The sequence below is a fragment of the Glycine max genome, chromosome 15, assembly GCF_000004515.6.
Source record: "Glycine max cultivar Williams 82 chromosome 15, Glycine_max_v4.0, whole genome shotgun sequence".
Lineage (NCBI taxonomy): Eukaryota > Viridiplantae > Streptophyta > Magnoliopsida > Fabales > Fabaceae > Glycine > Glycine max.
This window is the reverse complement of record NC_038251.2, coordinates 26,233,411-26,247,900: the sequence shown is the minus strand read 5'-3', so window position 1 is coordinate 26,247,900 and position 14,490 is coordinate 26,233,411. Positions and strand designations below refer to the sequence as shown.

Here is a 14,490-nt window from a genome sequence, read left to right as displayed (position 1 = left end):
TTATTTTATTTTTAAGTTAAGCGAGAAATGACTTAAGTAAAATGGCTTAAGCACGTCAAGAGGGGGTATAAAAAGTAAACAAAACGAGAATAAAAATGCACGAAACACAATGTGGACCACTACGGGTACATAGAATGAATCGAAAAGCTTAGTTCGAGGTACTTACCCGTTGAAGATTGAAGAACGATGAAGAACGAATGAAGAACGTCGAAGAACGGTCGAAACCTTCGCGAAATTCTTCACGGAAAACATTACGGAAACGTTTCGGAAGCGCCTCGGCTTAGATTTTCTTCCCGGAAACAATTTTTCCAAGCAAATTCGAAAGAGAGAGAAGTGCCTAAGGGGCTGAACCCCTTTCTTCTTCACTTCCTCCCCTATTTATAGCAAAATAGGGGAGGTGGTTGCCGCCCAGCTCGCCCAGGCGAGCCAAGTTGCTTCCTCCAGAAGCAACAGCCTTCTGGAGGGCCCAAGTGGGCCTAGGTGCTATTTGCACCCCCATTTTTACTAAGTACACCCCCTATGCTTTTTTTTGGTGATTCTTTTTTTCGTAAAGTTACGGAAACTTACGAATTTCGTAACGATACTCGTTTTCTTTCCGTAATGTTACGGAACCTTGCGGATTACATAATCATCCCCTTTTTGACTTACGGAATGTTACGAAACCTCACTTAATTATGCAACGATGCTTCCATTTGATTTCCGGTGTGTCACGGAAACTTACGGATTGTGCATCAATATTTTTTTTGGTTTTTCGGCATGTCCTGGAATTTCACAAATTGCCTAATGATGGATGCCAAGCACCTCACAAGGACCAAAGAAAGGTCGCATGTCATCAAGCAAAGGTCCCCGGACGAAATTAGGGTATGACAGTGCGCATGACCCACACTCGTCTCTTTGCAGCGGCACGGGTGAAATCTTGCCCCGGTATGCATAGTAGCTGCGTGATAGCTTCCCTCTCTGGTTGTGCTTGCACAGTTGGTCGCCCTCCAATATCAGGGGGTGGCCCAGGAACCGTTAAAAGGAAACTACTGGTCCCTTAACCGGGAGTGCAAGTCTCGGTTAAGCATTTAAGGACAGAGGACCTTAAATTCTCTTAAGGTGCAAATGTGGAGCACACTGAAAACGAGGACACGTAGCCCTTTAAAGGTGAGGGTGTGCAGCCCTCTCAAGGCGAGGATGTGTAGTCCTATGGAGGTGAAGGTGTGCAGCCCTCTATTGGCGAGGACGTGTAGTCCTCTTCAAGGTGAGGGCGTGCAGCCCTCTGTTGGCGAGGACGTGTAGTCCTCTCAAGGTTAGGGCGTGCAGCCCTCTGTTGGCGAGGACGTGCAGTCCTTTCAAGGTGAGGGCGTACAGCCCTCTGTTGGCGAGGACGTGCAGTCCTTTCAAGGTGAGGGCGTACAACCCTCTGTTGGCGAGGACGTGTAGTCCTCTCAAGGTGAGGGCGTGCAGCCCTCTGTTGGCGAGGACGTGTAGTCCTCTAAAGGTGAGGGCGTACAACCCTCTGTTGGCGAGGACGTGTAGTCCTCTCAAGGTGAGGGCGTACAACCCTCTGTTGGCGAGGACGTGTAGTCCTCTCAAGGTGAGGGCGTGCAACCCTCTGTTGGTGAGGACGTGTAGTCCTCTAAAGGTGAGGGCGTACAACCCTCTGTTGGCGAGGACGTGTAGTCCTCTCAAGGTGAGGGCATGTCCCTTTGACAGTGAGGACGTGTAGTCCTCTGAAGTTGAAGGTACATGACTCTTTGAAGGCGAGGACGTGTAGTCCTCTGAAGGCGAGGACGTGTAGTCCTCCAAAGGTGAGGGCGTGTAGCCCTACGAAGGTGAGGACATGCAGTCCTCTGATGGCGAGGGCGTGTAGCCCTCTGAAGGTGAGGACATGCAGTCCTCTGAAGGCGAGCCAATAGGTACAAGTACCAAAGGACTTTAACCTTACAAGAAAGCAAGAGGTTGACTCTTTGAGAGGGCCTCTCATATATTCACTTATTACCTAATATGAACATGATGATTTTTTGGGGATGCAAATGTATGCAACCTTCATCTTGAAATGCAGTAAATGCAGGCTTTGTATGCAATAATGCAATGTTATGGAAAATTGTACAATGTTCATGACATTCTTTCCCTATTTTGTGATTTTGATTTTGATTTGATTTTTTTTTGGAAAACACAAATTGACTGTCCTTTTGAAAGAGGTGATAGTCCATGCAACCTTATCCTATCTTTTGCAAATCTCTCCGAGAACTCCCTCAGAGTGTGTGTTTTGTTTGATTTAGTCATTTGACCATTTTGGAGTGACGACAATGGAGTCGTTTGATGTTTAATCAATCCATTGAAATCCTAGGGTTTGTCCCCCTTTTTTTGTTGAAAACATCGATGGGTGAGAACTTTTGATCGGCCCCTATGTTCACTTGAGGCTCATGCACAATGCCCCTCATTGCCCTAGTGTAAGGCTTTGAGGTACCAATCGCTGTCTTTCGTCATGACCTTGTAGGAGGGAACCAATTAAATGCATCAAAGAGTTATATATACAAGAACATAACGAAGGGAAACCAACAAAGGAGTAAGTCATGGTAAAACATTGCACAAGATTAAATGGCCTAACTCTCTAAAAACAGTCCCCAGTGGAGTCGCCAACTGTCGCAACCTACCCTTCAGCGGGAGGGCGACGCGAGACTCGCGGGATGCGTGTTCCACGAAAGGAATACGTGCGGAGTCGCCACCAACGTTTATTTGAGGAAAACGTCGGAAAAACCGGAAAAGACGCGATCTATGAACTTTTAAGTGAAAGGTTCGGGAGTTGTATTTACGCACGGGGAAGGTATTAGCACCCCACACGTCCGTCCTAAGGGACGGCAGCCTTTAATCGAATGTGCAAACGTGACTTTAATTTTTATGTTCCCTTTTTATATCTTTATATCCTTTATACCCTTTTTTATATTTTTCTCTTTTTGTGGTCGACAAGGGTGTTCCCTTTGCTCCTACGTATTCCTCAATTTGCGATGAGGAAATCAGACCTAAGTAGTTCTTTCTTATCAAGTGATTCCTTTTTTACTTTAAGAGGTGATCATTTTAAGGCGTTGGACCTTGAAAATGATCCATTTTACTTAGTGAGAAATTGAAATGACAAACTTCAAAAACCTATTTTTGTGGACGAGCTTGACTAGGCGAGTTGATTTTAGCCTTAGTTTCACCTTAGTTATTAGTCAATTCAATTAAGAATGAGAAATCCCAAAGAGAAAATGTCCGATTGATTTTCCGCTTTATTTTACTAAAAGGTATATTTTTGTTATTATATTATTATTTTATCTCTTTTTGATTTCCAACGTGGTTACGGCACGACCGAACGGTCGGAATTCATTTTAAACGAAGTTAACAGATAATACAATTCAAACGTTCGGTGGAAATTTATTTTATTTTTAAGTTAAGCGAGAAATGACTTAAGTAAAATGGCTTAAGCACGTCAAGAGGGGGTATAAAAAGAAAATGAAACGGGAATAGAAATACACAAAACACAATGTGGACCACCACGGGTACATAGAATGAATCGAAAAGCTTGGTTCGAGGTACTTACCCGTTGAAGATCGAAGAACGATGAAGAACAAATGAAGAACGTCGAAGAACGGTCAAAACCTTTGCGAAATTCTTCACGGAAAACGTTACGGAAACGTTTCGGAAGCGCCTCGGCTTAGATTTTCTTCACAGAAACAATTTTTCCAAGCAAATTCGAAAGAGAGAGAAGTGCCTAAGGGGCTGAACCTTTTTCTTCTTCACTTCCTCCCCTATTTATAGCAAAATAGGGGAGATGGTTGCCGCCCAGCTCGTCCAGGCGAGCTCAGCTCGCCTAGGTGAGCCAGGTTGCTTCCTCCAGAAGCAACAGCCTTCTGGAGGAATCTTCTGGAGGGCTCAAGTGGGCCTGGTTGCTATTTGCACCCCCATTTTTACTAAGTACACCCCCTCTGCTTTTTTTTGGTGATTCTTTTTTTCGTAAAGTTACGGAAACTTACGAATTTCGTAACGATACTTGTTTTCTTTCCGTAATGTTACGGAACCTTGCGGATTACATAATCATCCCCTTTTTGACTTACGGAATGTTACAGAACCTCACTAATTATGCAACGATGCTTCCATTTGATTTCCGGTGTGTCACGGAACCTTACGGATTGTGCATCAATATTTTCTTTTGTTTTTCAGCATGTCTCGGAATTTCACAAATTGCCTAATGATGGGTGCCAAGCACCTTACAAGGACCAAACAAAGGTCGCATGTCATCGAGCAAAGGTCCCCGGACAAAATTAGGGTATGACACATAACAACATTACTGACAATGTTAATAATCATAATAATTACAACAACAACAACAACAACAACAACAATAACAATAATAACATCAAATCCATAAGATACAATGTAAAATAAGTGCACACGTACAAGAAGACTTGCACTCACAAAATATAATCGATAATATAGCGTAAAGATAATAACTATAATAGCAATAACAAATTATGTAACAAGGTCTTAATAAAATTTATCCTTATGGTATATTCATACTACACAAAACTTGAGGTGTTACACTTGTCATTTCTTTTTCCAATCCCTACAAGAGGTCCAAGAGATCAGTAGTTAAGGCTACTAAGAAAAGGAAAGGGAAGGAGAAGATCATCCCAGATGCAAATGTTGGAGGGTGGCTATTAAATGAGAAGGGCACCCTCCAACATTTGTTGGAGTGTAGCATGGTTGCCTCCTCTTGGAACAAGAATCCAAGCCATGGTGTAAGCAAGAATTCTCCCATCCATCTTTATACCTCTAATTTTGAATTTTTCAAAAGCTTTGGCATTTGGAGGGGTCCTTAAACAACCCTTGTACACAACAACCTTGTCAAACCCATCCAAACCTCATGTTACTTTGCTACCATCTGTAGGAAAACCAGTAATTACTACCCAAACAACTTCATTCGTGACAATATCTACATCTTTTATTTTAGAATGAATCTCACCATCCCTTTCGGATAGTGTAGACTTTTCATCTACACAAAATTATGTACTCATTGATGTTGGATAATCTTCTGAAACTCAATGTGTTGCCCCTCAAACCATTCAATGGAGAGGTATTTGAAGCAACTATATTTCTTTCCTTCCATAAATGCTTGAAATCATCATAAAAGTTCTCCTTTATGTAGTTTTTCTCTTAAAGCTAATGGAACACTATGAAATGGACTTCATAAACGAGAAGTATGATATTCTCTCAAGCTCCAACAAAGTTCACGAATCTGTTCTTCATCATATGTGCCTAGTTGAAAAAGATGGTCATTGGTTCTTGATGATGGTTTGGCAAGTGTACCAAGTTTTCAGAGTAGATAATCATAAGTGGGTTGTCATATCCACAGGGATTGGTAGATATTACAATAATTTCTATTATTTTAATGAAAACTCCTAAATAAACTAATTACAAATGTACAAAATTTCATTTTGTAATATTTCATAATGGGAATGATTAATAGCAATATTTAAGAACAAGTAAACAAAGTGAACAAGTAAACAAGTGAGAATTCAATGAAATGAAGCATTGGGATTGGATTTCATCTATTTAAACAATCCTACAATGTTTAGATTACACATACATGATTCCTTTATATTCAATGTTATTGGATTCATTGGTTCATTTCATATTAATTCCTTAACTATGAAAATTCTAAGGATTTCAAAATCAACAACCAATTCATTGATCATCAACTCAAAATCCCTGCATTAAAATCAAGAATCTTAAAAACCAACAGTTCTAACTCTTTTCCTAGTAATTATAACCATTTCATGACCTGATTTAGATCCACATTTGGAATGAGCGATCAATTTATCTCAAACATTAAATTCAAATTAAATCACTAACATTGAATAATAGGAAATCATACATATAAATACAAATATATATACTATATATATACACTAAACAATAGGAAATCATATATATATATATATATATATAAGATTACAAAAGAGTTTGATAGATTACATTCATTTCCAATAGCAAGAGGATTAGCTACCCATGGTGGTGAGAGTAATCCTATACAACAAATGAATGAGAGAAAGGCTTGGAAAACAATCATTCGTCCCTAGATTCTCGATCCTTGCACTTTATCCTATGAAGCTCTTTGTTTTTCAAGCTCTATTTTTCTATACTCTGCTCCCTTCTCTCATTTTCGCTCCCCTTTTTCTTTTTATATCAAGTAAAGGAGGCGCAAAAATGAAGCAATCAACTCAGTGGACTGAAATTTTGCGCAGCGGAACAACATTCTTTAGCATGAAGGAAACTCATTTCATTAAGCTAAATAATATTTAGCTCAACGAATTCATTATCTTCACTTCTTCCCATTCTGCCTCCAATCTGCTGAGTTAAATTATATCCGCTCAGTGGATTAAAGCTGCATGAGTTCCCCTGCTTTATTCCTTTTTCTGGCCTTATCAGCCAAAGGCAAGAGAACATTGAGGCTTGGTTGAGGAAACATCACATTAAAGATGAGAAGGATTAAATCCCTTAGCCACCCTAAGCCTTATGTTCCTATTTTAAGTTGTGTTTTGTGTCTTATGTTGGTATGTCTTATGTGTTCAGCTTTATGTCTTTCATGATTAAGTGTTTTTTTGCTATGAGTCTTGTTGATTAATGATGTAATGACAACCAAGTTATAATCATCTCTGAAACACCCTGAAATTTCAATAATTGAAAATAAATATTTGATGTATTTCTTATATTTTTTAGTTACTTGATTAATTTGGACTAGTGAAGTTTTGTGTCAATTATCCTTGTGCAAAAGCTTGGTGTGGATATTAGGTTATGTGGAGTTTGATTGATCTGCGTTGGAACTATGTCATTCCAAGATTCACCAAAAACCTATTTCGGTAAAATCACAATCCCGGATTTGTTAACCGTTGGATCACCTTCAAATTTGAATTGTAGGCTTTCTACCCATGTCAGCACCTTTTGATCATCATGATTTTCAAAATAACATCTAGAGTGTGTGATATGACCTTTGCATAGAAGCAGTAAAATATGTTGGAGAAAAATTTGCCCAAAACTTGCCTAAGCGAGTCTGAGTTGGGCCAGCTTGCCCAAGCGAGCAAAATTTTGCTTGGGCGAGTCTTGTAGGCTAAAAATACATCTAGCAATGTAAAACACACATTTTTCTCCCCTAAACCCTCACCCAACATCCTCTTCCACCACCGATGATCGCCACGAACCGTCGTTGCTTGTCGCTGGACCACAACACAAAGAAGAATAGTTTAATCAGAGTGAAATCTTAAAAACTCAACTCAAGGATTCAATAGAGAATGGAGCCTCCAATCCTCCCTTCGCGGTTTATTTGAGGTAACCGTGATTTCTAAGCATTCTCCTAGTTAGTTTGAGTCTATCTTTGCATCTCTTGTGACTTGGGTACTGTTATTGGGTGTTTTTACACTTCCTTTGAAAAACCCTTGAAAATGAGACATTGTAAAAGTTTTCTTTTTGTAAAATAGACTTTGTTTTTGTAACCTTTGTGGAACCCTGGTCAGAGTGGTGTGATCGGAATTTCAAAATGGTGTCTCTGTGATGAGGATCTCAAAACACCCCTTTAGCCCTTTTTTAAATTGAATGGGTATTTAACCCCAAAAGTTGATATTAACCTTGTCTTTGAAATCTATACTAAATTATCTTCGATTTTTTATATAGAGCTCTGTGTTTGGATGAACAAACATGAACCTAAGAGATCTCAGAACAATGCCGCAAGGAACTAACAGAGAGATATAGATAGGTGAGGGGATTTTATTGTTTGTTTATGGCTTTTGATACCATAGTTGGGGTTAGGAAACCCAATTATAGGGATGTATGTTTGTCCCTATTCATGCTGGTTTTCAAGAATTTTTTTTTAATTAATGGGAAGTGATATATTTGTTATTGATGTGTATGCTAGTTTTCAAGAAAAAAAATGTGTTTTTAACTAATGGGATGTGATATATTAGTTATTGATGATTGGAATTGTGAATGATGTCATTGTAATGATTTGAATTTTTGGGAAAAGTCTTAATTACAAAGGAGACTCTGCCTAAAATTTTATATTTGTTCTTCTATTTACTTCTTTATATTGAATTTTAATTGGACATAAGAGTTTGTTTTTAATACCATAGTTCTTCTCTTTAATTTAGAATTTTCCTTAAAATACCAGTCTCGTGATATTATGGATTGTCATTGTATGAGGTTTGTGTTGTCTGAAGACCTGGGGAATGTGAATCTCAGGCATGAATTTGTATGTATATATGTATGTGGAATGTGATTGCTTGTGATGTTGATGATGATGTTGAGATGAGATGATATTAATGTTGATGATAATGTTGATTTGAGATGATGTTGATGTTGATGTTGATGATGATGTTGAGATGGGATGATATTAACATTGATGATAATGTTGATATGAGATGATGTTGATGTTGATAATGATATTGAGATGACATGAGATGATGTTGATAATGATATTGAGATGATGATGTTGATGTTGATGATGTCGTTGTGATGATGTATGTTGTGTATGTACATGGAGGATGCAGTAACCATGTTGGATATCCTTGGAGGGGGAAATAGAGTGTTTAAAGAGTTTTAGTGTATGTGGAGAGAGAAAGGGATGACTTAGAATCTTTAACTATCCATGGTTAGTGTATAGATGATACCCATGTTTCATACTTCATATTGCATGAAAATAGTATAAGTTTTTTTAGTAAGTACTCGTAGTTTTTCATGAGGAAAAGTACTTGTACTTAGGGGCATATCACTTGGTTTGGAACTTCCTTGAGACTCAGGTTGATCACTATGGGGGGAGGGGGAGTTTCCTATGCACGAGAAGGTGACCTTGATACTTGCTGCCTAGTTTTGCTAAGTGAGAGTGTCATGTGGACATGCTTAGGCTATTTCCTGACGAATGGTACCACATTGCATTTTAGAGTTTAGTTAGGTGCATGCATCATTCTAAGCATAATTGATTTGAATTGTAGAAAAGTTGATGACTAGTTTATTAAGTGTATGTTGAATTGATGGATTATTAAGAATGATTGTGGTTATTGTTATTGTTTTCTTGTTAATCATTGTCATTTGGTGTTTGTTGATCTTTTATAATAAACTCACCCTTGCAATTTTGTATCGTGTGGTTGGTGCTTATGATGATCTAGAACTTTCGTTCATAGGAGCAGATGAGCCGTTGTAGGTGACTTGAAGGAAAACCTTTTGTTGGAGCTGCCAAGCCAACATGATAACATTGGAATTTATTTTGGGAGTTGTGTTTTGTTATCAACTCTTCCTTAGTTGGTTCCTTGACTCTTTTTGATTGAACATGTAAACCCAAGTTTAGATACATGTAAAAACTGAATCATGTTCTAACATGTGAATGATGTATAGTGGTTTAATATATATATATATATATATATATGTATGTATGTATGTATGTATGTATGTATATATATATATATGTATGTATGTATATGTGTTTATTCATGAGTTTTTGCGTTGTTTGATGAATGTATATCACGAAGAATTTACCCTCATTTTCATAACCAAATTAATGGAGCTTTCACTTAAAATTGAAATGTCACATTTTAGAGTTAGTGATGTCATAGTGACAAGGAGGGTTGTTACAATTACTCTTATCATGGTGGTTATATGAATGAATGAAATTATGATTTGTGTTATCATTCCTTGTGTCTTATTTTACACTTTCCATATACTATGCTTGTTATCCGTTTGATATGCCCAAAAGGGGAGAAAAGTGTATGTTGCTTGAAACAGGAACAAATGCCACTAATTAGGACTTGGATTGATATCAATCATTTAAAGATAAGAAACAACATCACATGGAGCTTGGTCATCATGAAAAAAAAGGAAGAATGTAAATATGAAGATATTGTATAGCCCTTTTATGTTGTTAATGATGAGATGTAATATATAAACACTATTCTATATTAGGATGTTTGTTATTGCTTTAATGTTTGATTGTATGTGAAATCATGCATCCATGCATCTTAAACTAGCATATACAATTCAACATGCTATTAGTAACTTGGATTTAAAATCATGAAGTTTCAATTCTACATCAAAATAATCGACTATTTGCTAAGATAATCGACTATATCAAGGCTTTGTATCTCAGAATTAAGATTCGCTTGCATTTAATCATTTATCCTTAGTAAATAATCAATTATTTGGGTCTGAAGAGTATTTTGTTGTCACACTTAATCGATTGTTTCGTGAAATAATCTATTACATGTTTTTCAGAAATCTCAAGTGATGCAAAGAACAATTTAATCGATTATATCAATGAGATAATTGACTATTTTTGTTCAGAGGCTATAAAAATAATTTTTTCCGAGGAGCTTATGTGTGACACCCATCTATCATATTTTCATTTCATTTTTCATTTAGAGAGACTTAGTGTGTGATGTGTCACCATTTTCTCTTATTTCTTAACCCTTTTTGTCACCATTTTAATTACTGATTAGCCTTAATTGTCAAATTAATTATGCAATTTTATCATTAGGGCCTACTGGATTAATTTTGTGTTTTTAATTTAATTTCAGGAGAATTATAAGCAATTGGGCTTGAATCCAGAATTGGACTTGGGTTTGAATCCAGAATTGGGCTTGGACTTGAAGAGAGCAAACTATTTTATTCTACCAAATTTTATCTTATCTAGATATTATTTAGACTTGATCTCATCTAGATATTATTTCATCTAGATATTGTCTTCTCTTATCTTATCTAGATTTTATTTTATTTATGGTCTTGGATTTAAAACAGATTTGTAAGCTTTGGGGCTGAAAACTATATAACAACACCAAGGTTCTAGTTTAGGTCTCTTCTCTCTCTCCTCTCCTCTCTCTCTTTTTTCGTTTTAGTTTTAGAGTGCTACTCTCAATTTGTTTTAGTTTCTTTTTTGTTTTGGAGAATAATTCTAGTTTTCTTCGTTTCTACTACAATTTCGTTTTCTATTGATTAATGGAAGGCTAAGTCTCCAGCGTTGTTTTCTCTTGAGGATCAAGCACAGCTCTCTTTGAGGTTCTATTATTACTATTAAATTCTGATCAGTTTTTCCTCTTCACCAATTACTCTGTATTTGTTGCTATTAATTCATGCATGCTCAGTGCTTGATTAATTATCTCTATGCTTAATTTACGTTCATGCTTAATGATCATTCATGATTAATTGGTGTATGTGTTGCTTAATCACATAATGAATGCCTTATGTTAAATTTCGCTTAGTAATTTAATTTAGGGTTGGATTAAGTGGTTGAACTGATAAAGGATAAACTCTCGTAACCTAGGATAAGAGACTTGCTTGTGAATCAAGGGGAAGCAAGGCGTTTTAATTTTGATATTTTCTAATTCAAATCTATTCGTTGTTTAATTTACAAAAGCAAACAACCCCCCCCCCCCCAATTCGTTACTATTTTCCTACTATCTGTTATGAACGTTTGGTTGATTATTGCTCGTTGGGAGACGAACTAGGATCACTTCCTAGATACTGCATTTTTAATGTTTATTTGATCCGGGTACGGCCTCGATCATATTTGGCGCCATTGCCGGGTTGCAGTGTCCAAAGGTTCATAATAGCTAGTGATTCATGTTTTATGTTTAGTTGTTTTAAGTTTTCGTGTTGTGTTAGTATTGTGTTAGTGTGTTTAGTGTCTTGTTATTTTGTTTAGTGTGGTGTTTTGCTTTAGTTTTTCTGTTCAGCGCTTCCCCTGTTTCAGTTTTTGTGTTTTGCTGTGAATAGTGCTTTGCGACGGATTTAGTGACCACTTTTGCTGACCAGGGAAACAAAGTAGTAGTGCAAATCCATTAGCGACTGAATTAGTGACTGCTGTTGACAATTTAATTGGCGATTTTTGTTTTGATAGTTAGGGTTGTTATTTTTGGCTGAATTTTGGTGTGGTAGGTTCTTTTGACTCATATTTTGTGTGAAAAATACCAGGAACACTTCGTGTGGCCAGATTTGAGAGATTCAAAAAAAATTTGAGAACTTGTGTTTAGCAAAACTTAAAAACGGCCATAACTTTTGCTCCAGGTATCAAAATGACTATTATTATATATGTATTTGGGGTAGAAAACAATTTCCCATATTGCAATAGCCCGCCGAAGGCTGGCTGAGGTCTCTAACTAGCCATAATCGCATGTTTACTAGTTTTTTTTTTCAAGTTTTATTGTTTTATTTTTCTAAACTTTCCTTAGGTAGTTTCCATAGTTAGACTTTGAATTTTTGTGCTATCATTTCATGATTTTATAAGGTTGCTTACAAAATTTCAAGTCATTTGGATATCATTTAATGATAGCTATAGTTCAAACCTACACTATTACTTGCATAAGAAGGCAACTAGTTGTGCATGCTGAATGTAGTGTATAACTAGAGGCAATCCATCTGACTTACAACCCTTTGATCCTAAGATAGATAGGACATTTCATAGATTAGTTAGGCATCATTTTGTACCTTTTGAGCATCCTGAGCATTCTGTTATTGGTGAGTCTGAGCATTCTGTGGTTGGTAATTTTGAACATCCTGATTTTGAGCATTATAGTTTTGAACATTCTGAGAACATGGCACAACCTCCACCCCGTGAGAGGACTCTAAGGGAAATGGCTGCACCTGATTTCACCTACGAAAACTTGTGCATCCAATACCCTGATGAGGATGTCCCATATGTTCTTAAAACTGGACTGATCCATTTGCTTCCAAAGTTTCATAGCCTTGCAGGTGAAGACCCGCACAAACATCTGAAAGAATTCCATATTGTCTGCTCCACCATGAAACCCCCAGATGTCCAGGAGGATCACATATTTCTGAAGGCTTTTCCTCATTCTTTAGAGGGAGTGGCAAAGGACTGGCTATATTACCTTGCTCCAAGGTCCATCACGAGCTGGGATGACCTCAAGAGAGTATTCTTAGAAATATTTTTCCCTGCTTCCAAGACTACGACCATCAGAAAGGATATTTCAAGCATTAGGCAACTCAGTGGAGAGAGCCTATATGAATAATGGGAGAGATTTAAAAAACTATGTGCTAGTTGCCCTCACCACCAGATTTCTGAGCAGCTTCTTCTCCAATATTTTTATGAAGGACTCAGTAACATGGAGAGAAGTATGATTGATGCTGCCAGTGGTGGAGCCCTTGGAGACATGACCCCTGCTGAAGCCAAAAATTTAATTGAGGAGATGTCTTCCAACTCCCAACAGTTTAGTGCTAGAAATGATGCTATTGTCATTAGAGGAGATCATGAAGTAGCCACGAATTCATCTTCATCAGCTGAGACTAAGAAGCTTAAAGGTAAACTAGATGCCTTGGTTAACCTGGTAACCCAACTGGCCATGAATAAAAAATCTGCACCTGTCGCCAGACTCTATGGTTTATGCTCCTCTGCCGACCACCACACAGACCTTTGCCCTTTTGTGCAACAATCTGAAGCAATTCAACAGCCTGAAGCTTATGCTGCAAACATCTACAATAGACCTCCTCAACCTCAGCAGCAAAATCAGCCACAACAGAACAATTATGACCTCTCCAACAACAGGTACAACCCCGGGTGGGGGATCATCCCAACCTTAGATGGTCGAATCCTTCACAACAGCAGCAACAACAACAACACCAACAACCCCAGAAACAGCAAATAGTTGAGGCCCCTCTGCAACCTTCCCTTGAAGAACTTGTGAGGCAAATGACTATGCAAAACATGCAATTTCAACAAGAGACCAGAGCCTCCATTCAGAGCTTAACTAATCAGATGGGGCAATTGTGATGCAAGCTCCATTGGAGCTTGTAGGCCTAGGATCTTCTTCATCAATGGATTCCTTTGCTTCTTGGAAGATAAATGGCAGCGGAATGGAGAAGGAAGAGAGAGAGGAGACGCCACTTCAAGGAGAAGATAAGTCTAGAAGAAGCTCACCACCATAGGAGGCCATGGATAAGAGCTTAGAGGAAGAAGGAGATGAATGAAGGGAGGGGGAGAGAAGAGCACGAACACGAAATTTTGTGCTCAAAAAGAGCTCTGAAATCTGAAGTTAATATTCAAATGATCAAAGTTCAAAAAAATGACCTCTATTTATAGCCTAAGTGTCACACAAAATTGGAGGGAAATTCAAATTTCACTTGAATTTGAAATTGAATTTGTGGAGCCAAACTTTGGAGCCAAAATTTCACTAATTATGATTAGTGAATTTTAGTTATGGTTCAGCCCACTAATCCAAGATCAATTCCAAGATTCTCCACTAAGTGTGCTTAGGTGTCATGAGGCATGAAAAGCATGAAGGACATGCACAAAGTGTGACTATATGATGTGGCAATGGGGTGTAGTAAGCAAATGCTCACCTCCCCCTCTAAAATTTAATTGGATTGGGCTTCTACCAATTCAATTAAATTTATTTCCAACCACACACATCAAATATCCACTTAGTGCATGTGAAATTACAAAACTACCCCTAATACAAAAACTAGTCTAGG

The 14,490-nt window shown here is 37.7% G+C and overlaps 1 non-coding gene across 1 annotated transcript; it reads right to left on the bottom strand.

Annotated features, from left to right (window-relative positions):
* Positions 1–12,971: 12,971 nt before the first annotated feature.
* On the bottom strand, positions 12,972–13,078 carry LOC112999702 (small nucleolar RNA R71). Its single transcript, XR_003264910.1, has one exon. It is a non-coding gene; the product is annotated as a small nucleolar RNA R71 (small nucleolar RNA).
* Positions 13,079–14,490: the final 1,412 nt, after the last annotated feature.